A 20,498-nucleotide genomic window follows, 5' to 3' on the forward strand; every position below is an offset into this window, starting at 1 on the left:
CACTGATTAGTATGATCACATCTACATATACACCTGCATGACTGATTAGTATGATCACATCTACATATACACCTGCATGACTGATTAGTATGATCACATCTACATATACACCTGCATGACTGATTAGTATGATCACATCTACATATACACCTGCATGACTGATTAGTATGATCACATCTACATATACACCTGCATGACTGATTAGTATGATCACATCTACATATACACCTGCATGACTGATTAGTATGATCACATCTACATATACACCTGCAACACTGATTAGTATGATCACATCTACATATACACCTGCAACACTGATTAGTATGATCACATCTACATATACATCTGCAACACTGATTAGTATGATCACATCTACATATACACCTGCAACACTGATTAGTATGATCACATCTACATATACACCTGCATGACTGATTAGTATGATCACATCTACATATACACCTGCATGACTGATTAGTATGATCACATCTACATATACACCTGCAACACTGATTAGTATGATCACATCTACATATACACCTGCATGACTGATTAGTATGATCACATCTATATATACACCTGCATGACTGATTAGTATGATCACATCTACATATACACCTGCAACACTGATTAGTATGATCACATCTACATATACACCTGCAACACTGATTAGTATGATCACATCTACATATACACCTGCATGACTGATTAGTATGATCACATCTACATATACACCTGCATGACTGATTAGTATGATCACATCTACATATACACCTGCATGACTGATTAGTATGATCACATCTACATATACACCTGCATGACTGATTAGTATGATCACATCTACATATACACCTGCAACACTGATTAGTATGATCACATCTACATATACACCTGCAACACTGATTAGTATGATCACATCTACATATACACCTGCAACACTGATTAGTATGATCACATCTACATATACACCTGCATGACTGATTAGTATGATCACATCTACATATACACCTGCATGACTGATTAGTATGATCACATCTACATATACACCTGCATGACTGATTAGTATGATCACATCTACATATACACCTGCATGACTGATTAGTATGATCACATCTACATATACACCTGCATGACTGATTAGTATGATCACATCTACATATACACCTGCATGACTGATTAGTATGATCACATCTACATATACACCTGCAACACTGATTAGTATGATCACATCTACATATACACCTGCATGACTGATTAGTATGATCACATCTACATATACACCTGCATGACTGATTAGTATGATCACATCTACATATACACCTGCAACACTGATTAGTATGATCACATCTACATATACATCTGCAACACTGATTAGTATGATCACATCTACATATACACCTGCAACACTGATTAGTATGATCACATCTACATATACACCTGCATGACTGATTAGTATGATCACATCTACATATACACCTGCAACACTGATTAGTATGATCACATCTACATATACACCTGCAACACTGATTAGTATGATCACATCTACATATACACCTGCAACACTGATTAGTATGATCACATCTACATATACACCTGCAACACTGATTAGTATGATCAGAGACTAGAAAACAATGTGCACATTTTGCTCTTTATTAGCATAACTGTTGGGTCAAAACACCAGCCAGAACACTAGGGTTGTCCCCATACCAATATTTTGGTACCGGTACCAAAAGTATTTTGATACTTTTCTAAATGAAGAGGACCATAAAAAAAATGTCATTATTGTCTTTATTGTAACAAAAAATCTGAGGGTAAATTAAACATATGTTTATAGTTGCAATTTACTCCTAAAATAAAATGGTCAACATACTAGACAACTTGTCTTTTAGTAGTAAGTAAACAAACTTAGACTCCTAATTAGTCTGCTGACGTATGCAGTAACATATTGTGTCATTTATACACCTATTATTTTGTACGCATTATGAGGGACAAACTGTAAAAATTGATTATTAATCTACTTGTTCATTTACTGTTAATATCTGCTAATTTTCTGTTTCAACATGTTCTATCTACACTTCTGTGAAAATGTAATAATTACTTATTCTTCTCTTCTTTGATACTTGACATTAGTTTTGGAGGATACCACACATTTAGGAATTATCCGATACCAAGTAGTTACAGGATCATACCAGGGACATATTTACTGACTTTATAAACATAATATACTTTTTTTTTTTTAAACGAAAAAAGGTTTTGTGATGGGAAAAAAATATTGATGTAATCATAGTAGTATCGACAAGATACGCTCTTGCACTTAGTATCATTACAGTGGATGTCAGGTGTAGATCCACCCATGGCGTTTGTTTACATTGTGACGCCGGTGAGCTATTGTATCCTCCTACGGTGTGTAGTGAAGCATGTTTAGCTATTCCTCCTCCTCCAGTGATAATGGTAATTGTGAGAAACTTACTTTGTGTCGCCATGGAGACCAGGATTAGTGATTTAGAAGTAGCTAAAACACTGTGGATGGATGTCAGCTGCTATCTAGCTAGCCATGTCTTAAAGCAGCTCTTCCTGAGGGTGTTTCAGTGTTATAACTAGGGATGATACTCGAAACCGGTTTTCCCGGTTGTTTGATAAGAAAAGAACCGAGTCCTCGGACTCGAATCCCTTTTTGAGAACCGGTACCCGTTATCGAGACCACTATAGTAAAGGAAAAGAGTTGATTCTTTATTCGAATCCCGTCCCGACCAGAAATGCTCCGTGGGACATCACAAGAATTGACGTCACGTAGCTCAGTCATTAGGCGCAGATAGCGAAAGCAGGAAAACAATGGACGGGAAAAAGCGCTCCAAGGTGTAATAAAGTTTAAAAAAAAAGCTATAATCCATCGAATAACTTTACTGAGAGATTTTAGCAGGGTAAAACACATGACCAACACTTTTACGACCAACCGGAAACATAGCAACCAGGCTAGCAACGCACCTCCTTTACGGCAGCTGTCGCAACGTTCTTAAAACAACCGCAGCACATACATATATATACAACACATCTCCCTTTTTTAACTTTTGTTTTTCTTTCCTTGTAAACAAAACAAAATCACACTGTAGATGTGTTGTCTGTCTAATTATAAATAATGCAGACGAGGCGTGTTGGCTGAGTTCTTGACGTTTACTTTCACAGCGTGGCAACATGCAACACTTTTCGGGGCTACCGCGCATGCTCGTAACTCCCGTTGCATGCTGGGTAGTGTAGTTGTTATATTCTCTAGCTCATAACATTTTTCCCACTATAAAGAAATAATGTTAACTCAATAATGTGTATTTCTTTTTTTAGCTTTAACTTTTCATTTTTTAGCATTGTAACCACATTTGCAAACAACTTTTCTCTTCATAGAATTTTCTTTCAATAAAGAAATAAAGTGCAAAAATGTCAAAGCATCATAACAAACTGTTAAGTCAAATAGCAGCAGAAGTGCACTTTTTGGAGAGCTGTATTATTTTCAGTTTTGTGCCCAAGGGACTGATTTTATTTAACACTATATTATTATTTATACACCTACAGTGATCACAGAGACAGGTTGTTTTTGTGTTACTGTATATATTTGTTTCTCTGAAAAATCACACTTAATATACTTTGGGTAACAACAGTCAATATTTATTAATTTATTAGATTTAATTTTTTTATTATATAATAAAAGTGAGCTTTTGTTAAACCAAATATTGTGTGTTTTTTTCCATATACAACAACCTATCTGGACTCCATAAGAGAATCGATAAGGAATCGGTTCGATAAGAGGATTCGATAATAGGCTCGAACTCGATAATTCCTTATCAAACATCATCCCTAGTTATAACTTCACCTTTATCTTTACTTTTTACACCAAAATGCGTCCATTCTCCCTTTTCTGTCTACACACTGTGTCTGCTTGTAAGTACTCTGTATATATACTGTATATATATGGGGAAGTGGTACTTTTCAAACAGAGTATAGTACCGTTTTTGATTGATTAGTAGTGCGATACTATACTAGCAGCGGTATAGTGTACAAACATGAATGTTACAGGTGTTAACTAGTTAAGTGTGTGAGTGGGTGGGCAGCCAGTGTTACTGTAAGCATATTATGGCCTGTTTAAGTCCTTCTGGGCTGAGGCTAAAATATGCGAGCGGGAAAGCGGTGATAAAGACGGCCTTTCTGCGGGGACATTATGAGCACTGTGAGGGTGGACGGGCGACAATAGGCCCGCTTGTTGTGCAGCATGGAGCCGGAGCACATCTCACACACACACACACACACACACACATTGAGGAGAAGGCAATGACACAGTCAAAGACAACTATTAAGACCGACACAAGCACATATTGTTGGGCCGCAGTGAGAGGCGCCTCTGTTGAGTCTAGTCATCCTGCAAAGTGCAGCTTTAGAAAAATACTTGCAATTCTTTGCTGGGAAAGAATCAAGGAGGTTCCCGTTCCTGTTTGCGCGACAGAAAGCGTAACAAGGGGTTACAACGTCTACAACAATGGATGACTGTTGTGTGGTTGTCGCTCAGATAATAAACTGTGCTCTGGCCTAATAGACTTGCATCACCAACTACTGGCTCTGTATGGACTAGGGCTGCAACAACTAATCGATTAAATCTATTAAAATCGATTACCAAAATAGTTGGCGATTAATTTAGTCATCGATTCGTTGGAACTATGCTATGCGCATGCGCGGAGGCTTTTTTTTTTTTTTTTTTTTGGTTATTTTTTTTTGTTTTATAAACCTTTATTTATAAACTGCAACATTTACAAACAGCTGAGAAACAATAATCAAAATTAAAGCTGCAAGCAGCGTTGGTCGGGTCCGCATTTTGGCAGGTGCTAGTCCTAGGTGTCCCAATACTTTTGTCCAGTGGTAGTCCTGAGTGAGACCTACATAGAGGTTTTTGTTTCGTGTCTCTACGATATTCGTACTGGGAGTTAGAGGAAGTTGTGTCTGAGTCTTTTCCCTAGGTGTCGCGGCACAGTGGTTGTTTTCTTTGAATGCGCGTGAAATCACAGCAGCGAAGCAACTTTAGTGCTGCGGGTCTTTGAAGGCTCGTAAAATCAAAACGGTAGCACGTGTCAAAAAGCCGTACAGAACTTTTAATCAGAAGGGTTCAATCTCTCTCCTGTAGCGGTTTGAAGCCGAAACGACAAACGCGCTCAGAGGAGATAACGTTTGATGTTTGGTGACCGGTTGTAACAAAAATTTAGTTTTGAAGGAGGAATAGCAAACTTCCTGTTGATTTTTGCTGAAGGATGTCAATCTATGAAATGTAGGTCAAGGCGAGACCTACATAGAGGTATTTGTTTCATGTCTCTAAGACGTTCCTACCGGAAGTTACAAGCAGTTTTGTCTGAGTTTTCCTCTGAGGAGCAGTTTTTTCTGTTTTTTTTTCAAAAATTATGTAGAGCACAATTTTGAGTTTTGGGGTTCGGTTTTTTTTTAGATCGCAATTTCCACCAGTCCCGATGTTTGTGAGAATTTTGGTGAGTTTTGAAGTATTTTAAGGGGGTCAAATTAGAGGTCAAAGACGTAAAAAGCAGTGTTTTTAGTACATTTTTGTCTAAAATGGGAAATTGCCAACTTCCTGTTGGTTTTTGCCCGAGGATGTGAAATTATGAATTGTAGGTCTAAGTGAGACCCACATACAGGTTGGTTTTGCATAATTGTGCCAAACGCCAGATAATGTCTGCTAATGGGTGCCATTTTGCGGTCCTTATACACTCACCATAATAATACTCGTATGTCTGACTATGGTAGCCGTAGTGCTGCGACAATCCGTCAAGCGGTGCGGCTTCATAGCTTACCAAAGTCGTACTAAACATTTTGCGCTGTGTAATGTTCTAAATTATCAATGAAACATTTAAAGTTTTGGTGTTTACTGGCGTCCTCTTGCAGTCCACACGTATCTCTTATGTGTGACTGCCATCAACTGGTCACACTTATAACACCATGTACTACACTACCGTTCAAAAGTTTGGGGTCACCCAAACAATTTTGTGTTTGAGCCTTCATTTCTAAGAACAAGAATAGACTGTCGAGTTTCAGATGAAAGTTCTCTTTTTCTGGCCATTTTGAGCGTTTAATTGACCCCAAAAATGTGATGCTCCAGAAACTCAATCTGCTCAAAGGAAGGTCAGTTTTGTAGCTTCTGTAACGAGCTAAACTGTTTTCAGATGTGTGAACATGATTGCACAAGGGTTATCTAATCATCAATTAGCCTTCTGAGCCAATGAGCAAACACATTGTACCATTAGAACACTGGAGTGATAGTTGCTGGAAATGGACCTCTATACACCTATGTAGATATTGCACCAAAAAGCAGACGTTTGCAGCTAGAATAGTCATTTACCACATTAGCAATGTATAGAGTGTATTTCTTTAAAGTTAAGACTAGTTTAAAGTGATCTTCATTGAAAAGTACAGTGCTTTTCCTTCAAAAATAAGGACATTTCAATGTGACCACAAACTTTTGAACGGTAGTGTACATAAAATTGCTTCGAGCACAAACAGAATTATGCCGTACATAAGACACACTGTCCATTTTTGATCAAATGAAAGGATTTCTTTATTGTCTGAAAAATAGGGCTAGTGAGATCATCGTGAGTTTCCTTTCTACTTGGCTGAACTGCATCGCCACCTGTTGCTTTGGCATGCACTTGACAGCCTGCCATTGTGTTTTCACCCTTAACACACGCCTGTTTCAGTGTCTTCTTAACTAGTAGTAGCATCTTGTGCAGGTTTTGTAAGGCAGGATTGGACATTTCTGGAAGACTTTCCTGGTAAAGGAGACAGACTCTTCTGTGCGTTACTTAGGAAGAAGGACAACATTTGCCAGGCTGCAGCGTCACATGGCGGCCAACTGGTCACACAGGGCCACCTGGGCGCCCCAGCAGAGTCAATATTTTCACTAGGACGAAGGAACAGCTGCTGCTGGCGACTGTTAGAGCTTGTGTTACCCAGGAGACGTAGTCGGGCCTGACTAAGGGAGTTGGTGAACGTCTACACACCCAAGGTGTATTGCTGAGCAAGGTAGCTGAGCTTGCACCAAATGCTGTGTGGTGGTACCAGCCATGTTGTCACAGAGACACTGCAGTCTTTTGAACAGTTCTAGACCTGCAAATGCTTTTCTACTTTTCTGTCACGGTGGTGGATTAGCACAAAGAGAGGATCAAAGCCAGTCTTTATAACGGATGTCAGCAGGATCAACACCGTGTTGTGAAGCTAATGTGTTTGCTACACAGAAGGAACATCACTGACCTCAAAAGGAGGCATATCAAATAACCTATCGTATAAAAAGAACAGAAAAAAGGGTTGAAGAGTTTTTTGCCCCCATAATTGTGCGTGTCCAGTCGCATACCAAAATTAATTAATAACTAATTAGTTAAGGATTCAGGAGGGATATTTTGCCATTTTTTTAGTACAGGTTATAGCCAACGTATGCTTTGGGTTGCAAGCAAAGATTAGAGTTACAAGCATCCCTATTAGTTGGCGTAAAGCACGGATGACCACACTTTTTCAGCTGGCGAGCTACTTTTTAAAATGACCAAGTTGAGGGGATCTACCTAATCTTCATACATACACACACACATATATATATATATATATTTTTTTTATTTTTATTTTTTAATATCCATATGAATACCCCATCAGTCCCTGCTTGCGTGACGCTCCAGACTATAATTGATAGTTGTGGTCTTACACAAATAATAAATGAAGCCACGCATCGCAACGGTAATAAGATAAACCATGTCCATGGTGTCACCACCTCCAAAGTTATGGTACACTAGGGTTGTACGGTGTACCGGTACTAGTATAGCACCAAGATACTAATGAATCATATTCAGTACTGTACCGCCTCTGAAAAAGTACCAGTCCACCCACCCTTTTTTTTTTAACGGGTATGTCGTCATCACGTGGTGACTTTGCTGGTTTTACGAGCAGAGGCGCATGTTGGGCAGCGCACACACACAGAGTACCTACAAGCAGACACAGTGTGTGTAGACAGAAAAGGGAGAATGGACGCACTTTGGTGTAAAAAGTAAAGAGAAAGGTGAAGTTATAACACTGAAACACCCTCAGGAAGAGCTGCTTTAAGACATGGCTAGCTAGCTAGCAGCTAATATCCATCTGCAGTTTGCAGTGCTGTAGCTACTTCTAAATCACTAATCCTGGCCTACATGGCGACCAATAACAAGTTTCTTAAAAGTATCATTATCACTGGAGGACGAGGAATAGCTAAACATGCTTCACTACACACTGTAGGAGGATACAATAGCTCACCGGCATCACCGCTAACAAAAGATAGCGCTCCTGAATGTAAACAAATGCCATGAGTGGATCTACACCTGACATCCACTGTAATGATACTACTATGATTACATCGATATTTTTTAGGATCCGAAATCTTTTTGCATTTTTTAAATTCATATTATGTTTATAAAGTCAGTAAATATGTCCCTGGACACATGAGGACTTTGAATATGACCATTGTACGATCCTGTAACTACTTGGTATCAGATCCATACCTAAAATGGTATCATCCAAAACTAATGTAAAGTATCAAAGAAGAGAAGAATAAATGATTATTACATTTTAACAGAAGTATAGATAGAACATGTTAAAACAGAAAACAGTGCAACACCTACCCTTTACATCAGTATTTATTAACCATATTATTATTGGTTTATTATGTATTATATTTTATTGTACGATCCTGTAACTACTTGGTATCGGATCGATACCTAAATGTGTGGTATCATCCAAAACTAATGTAAAGTATCAAAGAAGAGAAGAATAGGTGATTATTACATTTTAACAGAAATGTAGATAGAACATGTTGAAAGAGAAAATAAGCAGATATCAACAGTAAATGAACAAGTAGTTTAATAATCAATTTTTACAGTTTGTCCCTCATAATGTGTACAAAATAATAGGTGTATAAATGACACAATATGTTACTGCATACGTCAGCAGACTAATTAGGAGTCTTTGTTTGTTTACTTACTACTAAAAGACAAGTTGTCTAGTATGTTCACTATTTTATTTAGATAGATAGATAGATAGATAGATAGATAGATAGATAGATAGATAGATAGATAGATAGATAGATAGATAGATAGATAGATAGATAGATAGTACTTTATTGATTCCTTCAGGAGAGTTCCCTCAGGAAAATTAAAAGGACTAAATTACAATAATAAACACATGTTTCATGTACACGAACATTTTTCGTTCAAATAAAGACAATAATGACATTTTTGTGGTCCCCTTTGTTTAGAAAAGTATCGAAAAGTTGTCCTAGGTACGACATTAAACTGCACCCAACCTGGAGAGGGATGGGCGCCGCCAGGTTTATATTGCCCAAGACACACCACATGATGACGACTACTGCTTTACCCATACCGGCTCGGTCGTCGCCCGGGTCAACAAGGACCACGCCTACCGTTGGCCACCAGGACGGAGGTGGAAAATTTACTATTGGAAAACTCTGCAGATTCCGCACTAGAGACAATTTAGTTGTGGGAACCTGGAATGTAAGGACACTAACTGCTGATGGGAAACTAGAAGAGCTAGCCCACGAAATGGATCAATACCACTGGAATATCTTAGGCATCAGCGAGCTACGCTGGAAAGGATTCGGTGAAACATCAACCGACGTAGGCCACAAGCTCTATTTCAGTGGCAAGGAAGACAAACACCAGTATGGTGTTGGTTTCCCTGTTCACAAAGACATTACGGACACTGTCATGGGCTGCCGGCCAGTCTCAAGCAGACTCATTACCATTCGATTGAGAGCAAATCCATTTAACATCACCATCATTCAGGCCTATGCCCCAACATCCACGTATGACGACAGTGAGGTGGAGGATTTTTACGATGAAGTACAAGCAGTCCTAGATAAAACTCCAAAGAAGGACATCCTTATTGTACAAGGAGACTGGAATGCGAAGGTTGGAGAGGATGCTTATAACAACTGGAAAGACACATGTGGTCCATACAGCAACAGCGAGACCAACGATAGAGGCCTAAGGCTCTTGGAGTTTGCCAGGTACAACAATCTGTTGCTGGTGAACACACTTGGCCCCCATAAGGCCTCCAGGCGATGGACCTGGCACAGTCCCGGTGGAGTGTACCACAACCAGATCGATTACATCTTGGTCAAGAAGCGCTTTCGCTCAAGCGTCAATACTGGCAGGACGCGCAGCTTTCCAAAAGCAGACATTGGGAGTGACCATGACCTCGTCCTGATGTCCTTTCACCTTCGCTTGAAGAAGATCAAAAGCTCTAAGTGCACTAGAATGAAGTTCGATCTGGACAAACTGCGAGACCCTGAGGTGGCAGAAGTCTTCAAGACAAGGATAGGAGGGAGGTTTTCACCACTGATCAATCTAGGTGCAAAAGAAATTGATGTCAATAGCATGACCATCACGTTGAACAAAGTCACAACCGAAACAGCCACTGAGATCCTTGGCAAACTCCGCCCAAAGAAGAAACCTTGGGTCACTAATGAACTGCTAGACTTGTGTGACAAGCGGAGAGCCCTGAAGAAGAGTAAGAACTCACCTGAAGGATCTGATGCTTATAGAGTAATCAATAAGAGCATCAAGAAAAGCATGCAGTCAGCAAAACAGAACTGGATTGAGGGAAAGTGCCAAGAAATAGAGAACAGCCTGAAGGCCAACAACAACACCAAGAAGGCTTATCAAACTGTTAAGGAGCTAACAAGAGCAAAACAAACCAGAGTCTCTGCAATCCAGAGCAAGACCGGTGAATGCCTAGCGGAAGAACAGAAGATCCTAGACAGGTGGACAGAATACTGCTCTGAGCTCTACAACCACACGGCAAGCGGAGATCCAACAATCCTGACATGTCCTCAACCCACAGAGGATGAAGACACACTCCCCATCCTCCGTGAAGAAGTTGAGGCAGCAATCCGAGCACTGAAAAAAGGAAAAGCAGCCGGAGTGGACAACATCCCAGCTGAGCTCGTACAAGCAGGGGGAGAAGCCATGATCGACACCCTCACCATCCTGTGCAACAAAATCTGGCAGAGTGGTGAGTGGCCTACATCATGGACCCAGTCACTTATCATCACACTTCCGAAAAAAGGCAATCTCCAACTGTGCCAAAACTACCGCACCATCAGTCTTATTAGCCATCCCAGCAAAGTCCTACTGAAAATAATACTAAATAAGTTAAAACCCCGAGCTGAACTGATCATAGCTGAAGAACAGGCTGGATTTAGAGCAGGGCGGGGCACCACAGAACAGATTTTCAACTTGAGAATCATTTGTGAGAGACACCTGCAGCATCAACAACACCTTTACCATGTGTTTGTAGACTTTAAGAAAGCCTCTGACCGGGTATGGCATGCTGCACTGTGGGCAACCATGAGGAAATACAACATCAGTCCTAACCTTGTCAGAGTCATTCAACATCTGTACAATAAAGCTACCAGCGCAGTTCTCTACAACGGCGCTATCGGAGACTGGTTCAGGACAACAATTGGAGTGCGCCAAGGATGCCTTCTCTCTCCCATTCTCTTCAACATCTTTCTGGAGCGTATCATGACGGATGCCCTAGCAGATCATGAAGGAACTGTCAGCATTGGAGGCAGACCAATCACCAACCTCCGTTTTGCAGACGATATCGATGGGCTAGCTGGAGAAGAAAGAGAACTTGCCAGTCTAGTTGAAAGGCTTGATACCACCTCCCGAGCCTACGGAATGGAAATCCAAGCTGAAAAGACCAAAATGATGACCAACAACAAAAATGGCATCCGCTCAGACATCAAAGTCAATGGACAGGCACTGGACACGGTGTCAAGCTTCAAGTACCTCGGTGCAATCGTGTCCGATGAAGGATCCAAACGGGAAGTCCTTGCCAGAAGTGCTCAAACAACTGCTGCCCTGGCAAAACTCAAACCCATATGGCAAGACACAAACATCAGTCTGGCATCAAAGGTGAGATTACAGCGCTCACTTGTAATGTCGATCTTCCTTTACGCCTGTGAAACACGGACCCTTACAGCAGAGCTGCAGAAAAGAATTCAGAACATGGAGATGAGATGCTACAGAAGACTCATGGGTATCTCCTACACCCAACATGTCACAAACGAAGAAGTCCGGCAAAAGATCAGCCAAGCCATCGGCCCACATGATGACCTGCTCACCACCGTCATAAAGCGGAAACTGAGGTGGTACGGACACATCACCAGATCCTCAGGCCTTGCAAAAACAATCCTGCAAGGCACCGTACAAGGTGGCAGGAGACGAGGGAGACAAAAGAAAAGATGGGAAGATAACATCGGAGAATGGACTCACCTGAAACTCAGAGGCAATGAGAGCTGCTGAGGACAGAGAGGGGTGGAGAGAGCTGGTCAACAGATCGTCTGTGGTGCCCCAACGACCCTTTGGGGTTATGGGATAGGTTAGGTTAGGGGTTAGGTTTATCGAAAAGTATCGAAATACATTTTGGTACCGGTACCAAAATATTGGTATCTGGACAACCCTATGGTACACTAAAGTAATGTCCAATCATTACCTTATAAAATGTGAAGTTGTGACTCATTGTCAACAAGCTAATAATAACCACTGCAACATTAATGCTGTCACAACTACGACACTTGCTAGCCTGCTGCCTTTGGTAATGGCGCCATTCCTTAATGATGTGGGCTCTATCGATAACCTCACTAATAACCACTTTAACAATGATAGTATAGCACCGCTAAAGCCTAAAAAGGCCCCTAAAAGGTGTACCTGGTTTACAGAAGAAACTAGAGCTCTTAAACTAGCATGTACAAAGTTGGAACGCAAATGGCATTTAATAACTTGTAAATACACGCTTACCTTAGCTAAAACTAATTCCTACTCCAATCTCATCCGCCTCAACAAAAGCAATCCTGAATATTTGTTCAGTACAGCCAACCCAACAAGGGACTCCTACCAGTAGCTTCACCCACTCAGCTGATGAAATTGAAGTCATTAGAACGGAGATTAAAGACAACGTATCCCAGCTCCAACTGGGTTCTATTAACACAGATACGAGTGTGTGTACGATCGATATTGCCCTCCAAAATAATCGCTTTCTTTTTGATGAAATAACATTAGAGGAACAGCTACGGCGTGTAAATGGGATAAAACAAACAACATGTTTACTTGACCCACTTCCTGGGTGCTGTTGGTAACATTAGGACCATCAGTGCTAAATATGATTAACTTATCACTTTCCTCTGGCACTGTTCCCCTAGCATTGAAAAAAGCTGAAGTGAAGTTGGCGTGACTTGCGGGTATAAATGTGGAACTTGGAGTGGAACTATGCGGACATACAGTATATGGTGTGCTTACCCAAAGTCAACTTGTTGACCAGGGGCCGTACTTATCAAGCTTCTTAGAGTGCCATTTTACACTTAAGTCCTGAGAATTTGCGAAATTTAGTCCTACTCTCAAACTTAAGAATAAAAGCTTTTTATCAACGTTCTTAAGTCTAAGAATCACTCCTACTCTCCACGATATTTAAGAGACCTTCAGAGGTGTCTTAAGTGGTTAGGAGTTGCCAGCAGGGGATGGCACTGAGGCGAGAGAGACGTGCGCGAACGTTCAGGGAACGGAACGATGTTTTGTTTTTTTTGATGACGAGCAGCTGATCAAACGGTATCGTTTAGACAGAGCGGATATTATTTTTGTCACAGATTTAATACTTCTCGATTCCTTGTTGATTTCTGCATGTGTCTGCAGTGGGCTAGTATATATAGAGCCACCCACACCAGTTTCAAGTTAGTTGCCTAATTAATGAATTGGAAAGAAAATGTTATGACAGTAGCGTATGTGTGTGGCCGTGAGGTGAGTGACGTCAGTGAGTGTGTGGGCGATAGAAGAGAGGGAGCGGTAGCGTGAGTGCCGGCGGGGACTAGTTTGTTTTGTATTATTTTGTAGTTTATTGTCAAAATATACACTCCCCTTGTCCACTTAAATATTTCCAAGATATTTCTTTATTCTTAGACAACGGATTCCCTTCCGTGATTGGTCATTTCTATGGACACAGAAATGACGTCACCTAAAATTCCGTTTACGGCACATAGTAATGTCGTAATTCAGCTCTGAGTGTGACACTTAAGATTCAGTCCTACACTTCGCTGAAAGTGTGAGTAAGACGCTTGATAACTAACTTTTAAGTGCAGCTTTCAGCGAAGAATTTATTTACTCTTAAGTCAACTCTTAGCAGACTTCTTAGGAGTAATCCTAAGAAGCTTGATAAGTACGGCCCCAGACAGACAAGTGTCCATGGAGTGAATATTGATCATGATACAAGCAGCACACCATGCCTGTTATTACAACTATAAACACTGTGGAGCTAGCGGTCTACAAGAAATATTTACACATACTGTAATATGATTGTTCATGTTTTCAGTCAGTACAGATTGGTGTCCTCTCGCATCGTGTTGTAAAAGCCATTCAGCTGCTCACTCAATAGCTAGTTTATCTCTTATCGTAGCCAGCTTACGACTAATAACTTAGCATGCCGTCCCAAAACAATGTGTTAGTATGCTAGAAAAATAAGAGTTCTTCAGTGTTTGCTCTTACAATACCAATGTTGCTACAGCTTGGTTATTATACAGGTTACAAAATGTAAATAAAGTACTTTTGACGTCTGTTGGATGCATTTTTAAAGTGATTTAGCGGCAGAATAGATTGCTCATATTAGCTGCACAGCCAGCCACCGAGAACAAGCTGGTTTTTACAAATTAGAACGCCTCCGTAATTACGTTTAAAAGAGTACGTCCACTTCTCTTAGCTTCGTGTAACAAGATGAAGTTTGTAAAAACTAATAAAAAACCATTACTGTATTTTCCGGACTATAAGTCGCAGTTTTTTGTCATAGTTTGGCCGGGGGGTGCGACTTATACTCAGGAGCGACTTATGTGTGAAATGATTAACACATTAGCGTAAAATATCAAATAATCTTATTGATCTCATTCACGTAAGAGACTAGACGTATAAGATTTCATGGGATTTAGCGATTAGGAGTGACAGATTGTTTGGTAAACGTATAGCATGTTCTATATGTTATAGTTATTTGAATGACTCTTACCATAATATGTTACGTTAACATACCAGTTGGTTATTTATGCCTCATATAACGTACACTTATTCAGCCTGTTGTTCACTATTCTTTAGACATTTTAAATTGCCTTTCTAATGTCTATTCTTGGTGTTGGGTTTTATCAAATACATTTCCCAAAAAAACGCGACTTATACTCCAGTGCGACTGATATGTTTTTTTCCTTCTTTATTATGCATTTTAGGCCGGTGCGACTTATACTCCAAAAACTACGGTAACTACATTTAGTTTAAAGACTGAGTAAAAACAGTGGAAGATAGTTCCACTGATCAGCATTCTTCAGCACAAAACGGTAAGTGGGTAAGTTCCTGAAAAAGTTCCTGTGGTGGAAAAGGGCCGAAAGATTTTGTGCAATCAAAGTTAACATTTTCTGAACCAAACTATTGTGTGTAGAAGATTAAGAAGGGACAAGTATTTTGACCCTGGCAGTTTTACGGGATATTTCGCTTCCATGTGTGCTTGAAAAGTGTGTTTGTTTGTCAGGGAGAGCATTCCACAGACTGGGAGCGGCGGAGAGTCTTGAGAGCTGCAGCCTTCCACCGTGGCCCCCACTCACTCCCCTTGCAAGTCTTGAGTTGTATGTTGTAATATGTATATGTGCTTTGCTATGGAGGTTTTTTCCCACTCCATATTGGGCCCCCTTAGGAGCCCAGTCTGGATTGTATTTTTTTACTCATCCTTCCCCAGCGTTTCCCCTTTTCCCATCTTTTATGGGGCCCCCACATTGTGGCGACCCATCATCGTTCCTGTTCTGTAACCCTGTACACTGTTTGTTTGTCTAGTCATGAACGGGTTTGTGCTGAAAACAAAGTTTTGTTATACTCGTGCAATGACAATAAAGACCTACCTACCTACCGACAAGAGGTAAATAATAATTGGGTGAATTAACCAAACTAAAGGGGGGAACGGAACATTGTAATATAGTGTTACTAATATTTACAAATATAATATAACATCTTTAATAGAGATGTCCGATAATATCGGTCTGCCGATATTATCGGCCGATAAATGCGTTAAAATGTAATATCGGAAATTATCGGTATCGGTTTTTTATTATCAGTATCGTTTTTTTTTTTTTTTTTAATTAAATCCACATAAAAAACACAAGATACACTTACAATTAGTGCACCAACCCAAAAAACCTCCCTCCCCCATTTACACTCATTCACACAAAAGTGTTGTTTCTTTCTGTTATTAATATTCTGGTTCCTACATTATATATCAATATATATCAATACAGTCTGCAAGGGATACAGTCCGTAAGCACACATGATTGTGCGTGCTGCTGGTCCACTAATAATACTAACCTTTAACAGTTAATTTTACAAATTTTCATTAATTACTAGTTTCTATGTAACTGTTTTTATATTGTTTTACTTTCTTTTTTATTCAAGAAATTTTTTTTAATTTATTTATCTTATTTTATTTTATTCATTTTTTTTAAAAAGTACCTTATCTTCACCATACCTGGTTGTCCAAATTAGGCATAATAATGTGTTAATTCCACGACTGTATATATCGGTTGATATCGGTATCGGTTGATATCGGTATCGGTAGTTAAAGAGTTGGACAATATCGGCATATCGGATATCGGCAAAAAGCCATTATCGGACATCCCTAATCTTTAACATGATAAAACTAATTTTAAATGATCAAGTCTCTATAGGAGAAGTGCAAAGGTCACAGGTCACTTCCAGGAGGTCACAGGTGCGTCCAATGACGTCACCCAAGCATGTATGATAGTGTGATAGGCTCCAGCTCACACTCACTATAATGAGGACAAGCGGTATAGAATAACTGGATGAATGAACCAAACTAAAGGGGGGAAACAGAACATTGTAATATAGTGTTACTATCCATCCATCCATCCATTTTCTACCGCTTGTCCCTTTCGGGGTCGCGGGGGCGTGCTGGAGCCTATCTCAGCTGCACACGTGCGGTTAATATTTACAAATATAACTCTGATTTTAAACATCTTTAACATGATAAAACTCATTTTAAATGATCAAGTCTCTATAGGAGAAGTGCAAAGGTCACAGGTCACCTCCAGGAGGTCACAGGTGCTTCCAATGACGTCACCCAAGTGTGTATGATAGTGTGATAGGCTCCAGCTCACACTCACTATAATGAGGACAAGCAGTATAGAATAACTGGATGAATGAACCAAACTAAAGGGGGGAAACAGAACATTGTAATATAGTGTTACTATCCATCCATCCATTTTCTACCGCTTGTCCCTTTCGGGGTCGCGGGGGCGTGCTGGAGCCTACCTCAGCTGCACACGTGCGGTTAATATTTACAAATATAACTCTGATTTTAAACATCTTTAACATGATAAAACTCATTTTAAATGATCAAGTCTCTATAGGAGAAGTGCAAAGGTCACAGGTCACTTCCAGGAGGTCACAGGTGCGTCCAATGACGTCACCCAAGCATGTATGATAGTGTGATAGGCTCCAGCTCACACTCACTATAATGAGGACAAGCGGTATAGAATAACTGGATGAATGAACCAAACTAAAGGGGGGAAACAGAACATTGTAATATAGTGTTACTATCCATCCATCCATCCATTTTCTACCGCTTGTCCCTTTCGGGGTCGCGGGGGCGTGCTGGAGCCTATCTCAGCTGCACACGTGCGGTTAATATTTACAAATATAACTCTGATTTTAAACATCTTTAACATGATAAAACTCATTTTAAATGATCAAGCCTCTATAGGAGAAGTGCAAAGGTCACAGGTCATTTCCAGGAGGTCACAGGTGCGTCCAATGACGTCACCCAAGCATGTATGATAGTGTGATAGGCTCCAGCTCACACTCACTATAATGAGGACAAGCGGTATAGAATAACTGGATGAATGAACCAAACTAAAGGGGGGAAACAGAACATTGTAATATAGTGTTACTATCCATCCATCCATCCATTTTCTACCGCTTGTCCCTTTCGGGGTCGCGGGGGCGTGCTGGAGCCTATCTCAGCTGCACACGTGCGGTTAATATTTACAAATATAACTCTGATTTTAAACATCTTTAACATGATAAAACTCATTTTAAATGATCAAGTCTCTATAGGAGTGCAAAGGTCACAGGTCACCTCCAGGAGGTCACAGGTGCTTCCAATGACGTCACCCAAGCGTGTATGATAGTGTGATAGGCTCCAGCTCACACTCACTATAATGAGGACAAGCGGTATAGAATAACTGGATGAATGAACCAAACTAAAGGGGGGAAACAGAACATTGTAATATAGTGTTACTATCCATCCATCCATCCATTTCTACCGCTTGTCCCTTTCGGGGTCGCGGGGGCGTGCTGGAGCCTATCTCAGCTGCACACGTGCGGTTAATATTTACAAATATAACTCTGATTTTAAACATCTTTAACATGATAAAACTCATTTTAAATGATCAAGCCTCTATAGGAGAAGTGCAAAGGTCACAGGTCACTTCCAGGAGGTCACAGGTGCGTCCAATGACGTCACCCAAGCGTGTATGATAGTGTGATAGGCTCCAGCTCACACTCACTATAATGAGGACAAGCGGTATAGAATAACTGGATGAATGAACCAAACTAAAGGGGGGAAACAGAACATTGTAATATAGTGTTACTATCCATCCATCCATCTATTTTCTACCGCTTGTCCCTTTCGGGGTCGCGGGGGCGTGCTGGAGCCTATCTCAGCTGCACACGTGCGGTTAATATTTACAAATATAACTCTGATTTTAAACATCTTTAACATGATAAAACTCATTTTAAATGATCAAGTCTCTATAGCAGAAGTGCAAAGGTCACAGGTCACCTCCAGGAGGTCACAGGTGCTTCCAATGACGTCACCCAAGCGTGTATGATAGTGTGATAGGCTCCAGCTCACACTCACTATAATGAGGACAAGCGGTATAGAATAACTGGATGAATGAACCAAACTAAAGGGGGGGAACAGAACATTGTAATATAGTGTTACTATCCATCCATCCATCCATTTTCTACCGCTTGTCCCTTTCGGGGTCGCGGGGGCGTGCTGGAGCCTACCTCAGCTGCACACGTGCGGTTAATATTTACAAATATAACTCTGATTTTAAACATCTTTAACATGATAAAACTCATTTTAAATGATCAAGTCTCTATAGGAGAAGTGCAAAGGTCACAGGTCACCTCCAGGAGGTCACAGGTGCTTCCAATGACGTCACCCAAGCATGTATGATAGTGTGATAGGCTCCAGCTCACACTCACTATAATGAGGACAAGCGGTATAGAATAACTGGATGAATGAACCAAACTAAAGGGGAGAAACAGAACATTGTAATATAGTGTTACTATCCATCCATCCATCCATTTTCTACCGCTTGTCCCTTTCGGGGTGGCGGGGGCGTGCTGGAGCCTATCTCAGCTGCACACGTGCGGTTAATATTTACAAATATAACTCTGATTTTAAACATCTTTAACATGATAAAACTCATTTTAAATGATCAAGTCTCTATAGGAGGAGTGCAAAGGTCACAGGTCACCTCCAGGAGGTCACAGGTGCGTCCAATGACGTCACCCAAGCATGTATGATAGTGTGATAGGCTCCAGCTCACACTCACTATAATGAGGACAAGCGGTATAGAATAACTGGATGAATGAACCAAACTAAAGGGGGGGAACAGAACATTGTAATATAGTGTTACTATCCATCCATCCATCCATTTTCTACCGCTTGTCCCTTTCGGGGTCGCGGGGGCGTGCTGGAGCCTATCTCAGCTGCACACGTGCGGTTAATATTTACAAATATAACTCTGATTTTAAACATCTTTAACATGATAAAACTCATTTTAAATGATCAAGCCTCTATAGGAGAAGTGCAAAGGTCACAGGTCACTTCCAGGAGGTCACAGGTGCGTCCAATGACGTCACCCAAGCGTGTATGATAGTGTGATAGGCTCCAGCTCACACTCACTATAATGAGGACAAGCGGTATAGAATAACTGGATAGATGAACCAAACTAAAGGGGGGAAACAGAACATTGTAATATAGTGTTACTATCCATCCATCCATCCATTTTCTACCGCTTGTCCCTTTCGGGGTCGCGGGGGCGTGCTGGAGCCTATCTCAGCTGCACACGTGCGGTTAATATTTACAAATATAACTCTGATTTTAAACATCTTTAACATGATAAAACTCATTTTAAATGATCAAGCCTCTATAGGAGAAGTGCAAAGGTCAAAGGTCACTTCCAGGAGGTCACAGGTGCGTCCAATGACGTCACCCAAGCGTGTATGATAGTGTGATAGGCTCCAGCTCACACTCACTATAATGAGGACAAGCGGTATAGAATAACTGGATGAATGTTACCAATATTTACA

At 40.6% G+C, this 20,498-nt stretch overlaps 1 protein-coding gene across 25 annotated transcripts in view; it reads right to left on the reverse strand.

The window, feature by feature from the left end:
* LOC133657659 (pleckstrin homology domain-containing family A member 1-like) overlaps positions 1 to 20,498 on the reverse strand; it is an 89,399-nt gene that overhangs the window by 68,126 nt on the left and 775 nt on the right. The window lies entirely within an intron of this gene.

Source organism: Entelurus aequoreus, linkage group LG09 (assembly GCF_033978785.1).
Source record: "Entelurus aequoreus isolate RoL-2023_Sb linkage group LG09, RoL_Eaeq_v1.1, whole genome shotgun sequence".
Classification (NCBI taxonomy): domain Eukaryota; kingdom Metazoa; phylum Chordata; class Actinopteri; order Syngnathiformes; family Syngnathidae; genus Entelurus; species Entelurus aequoreus.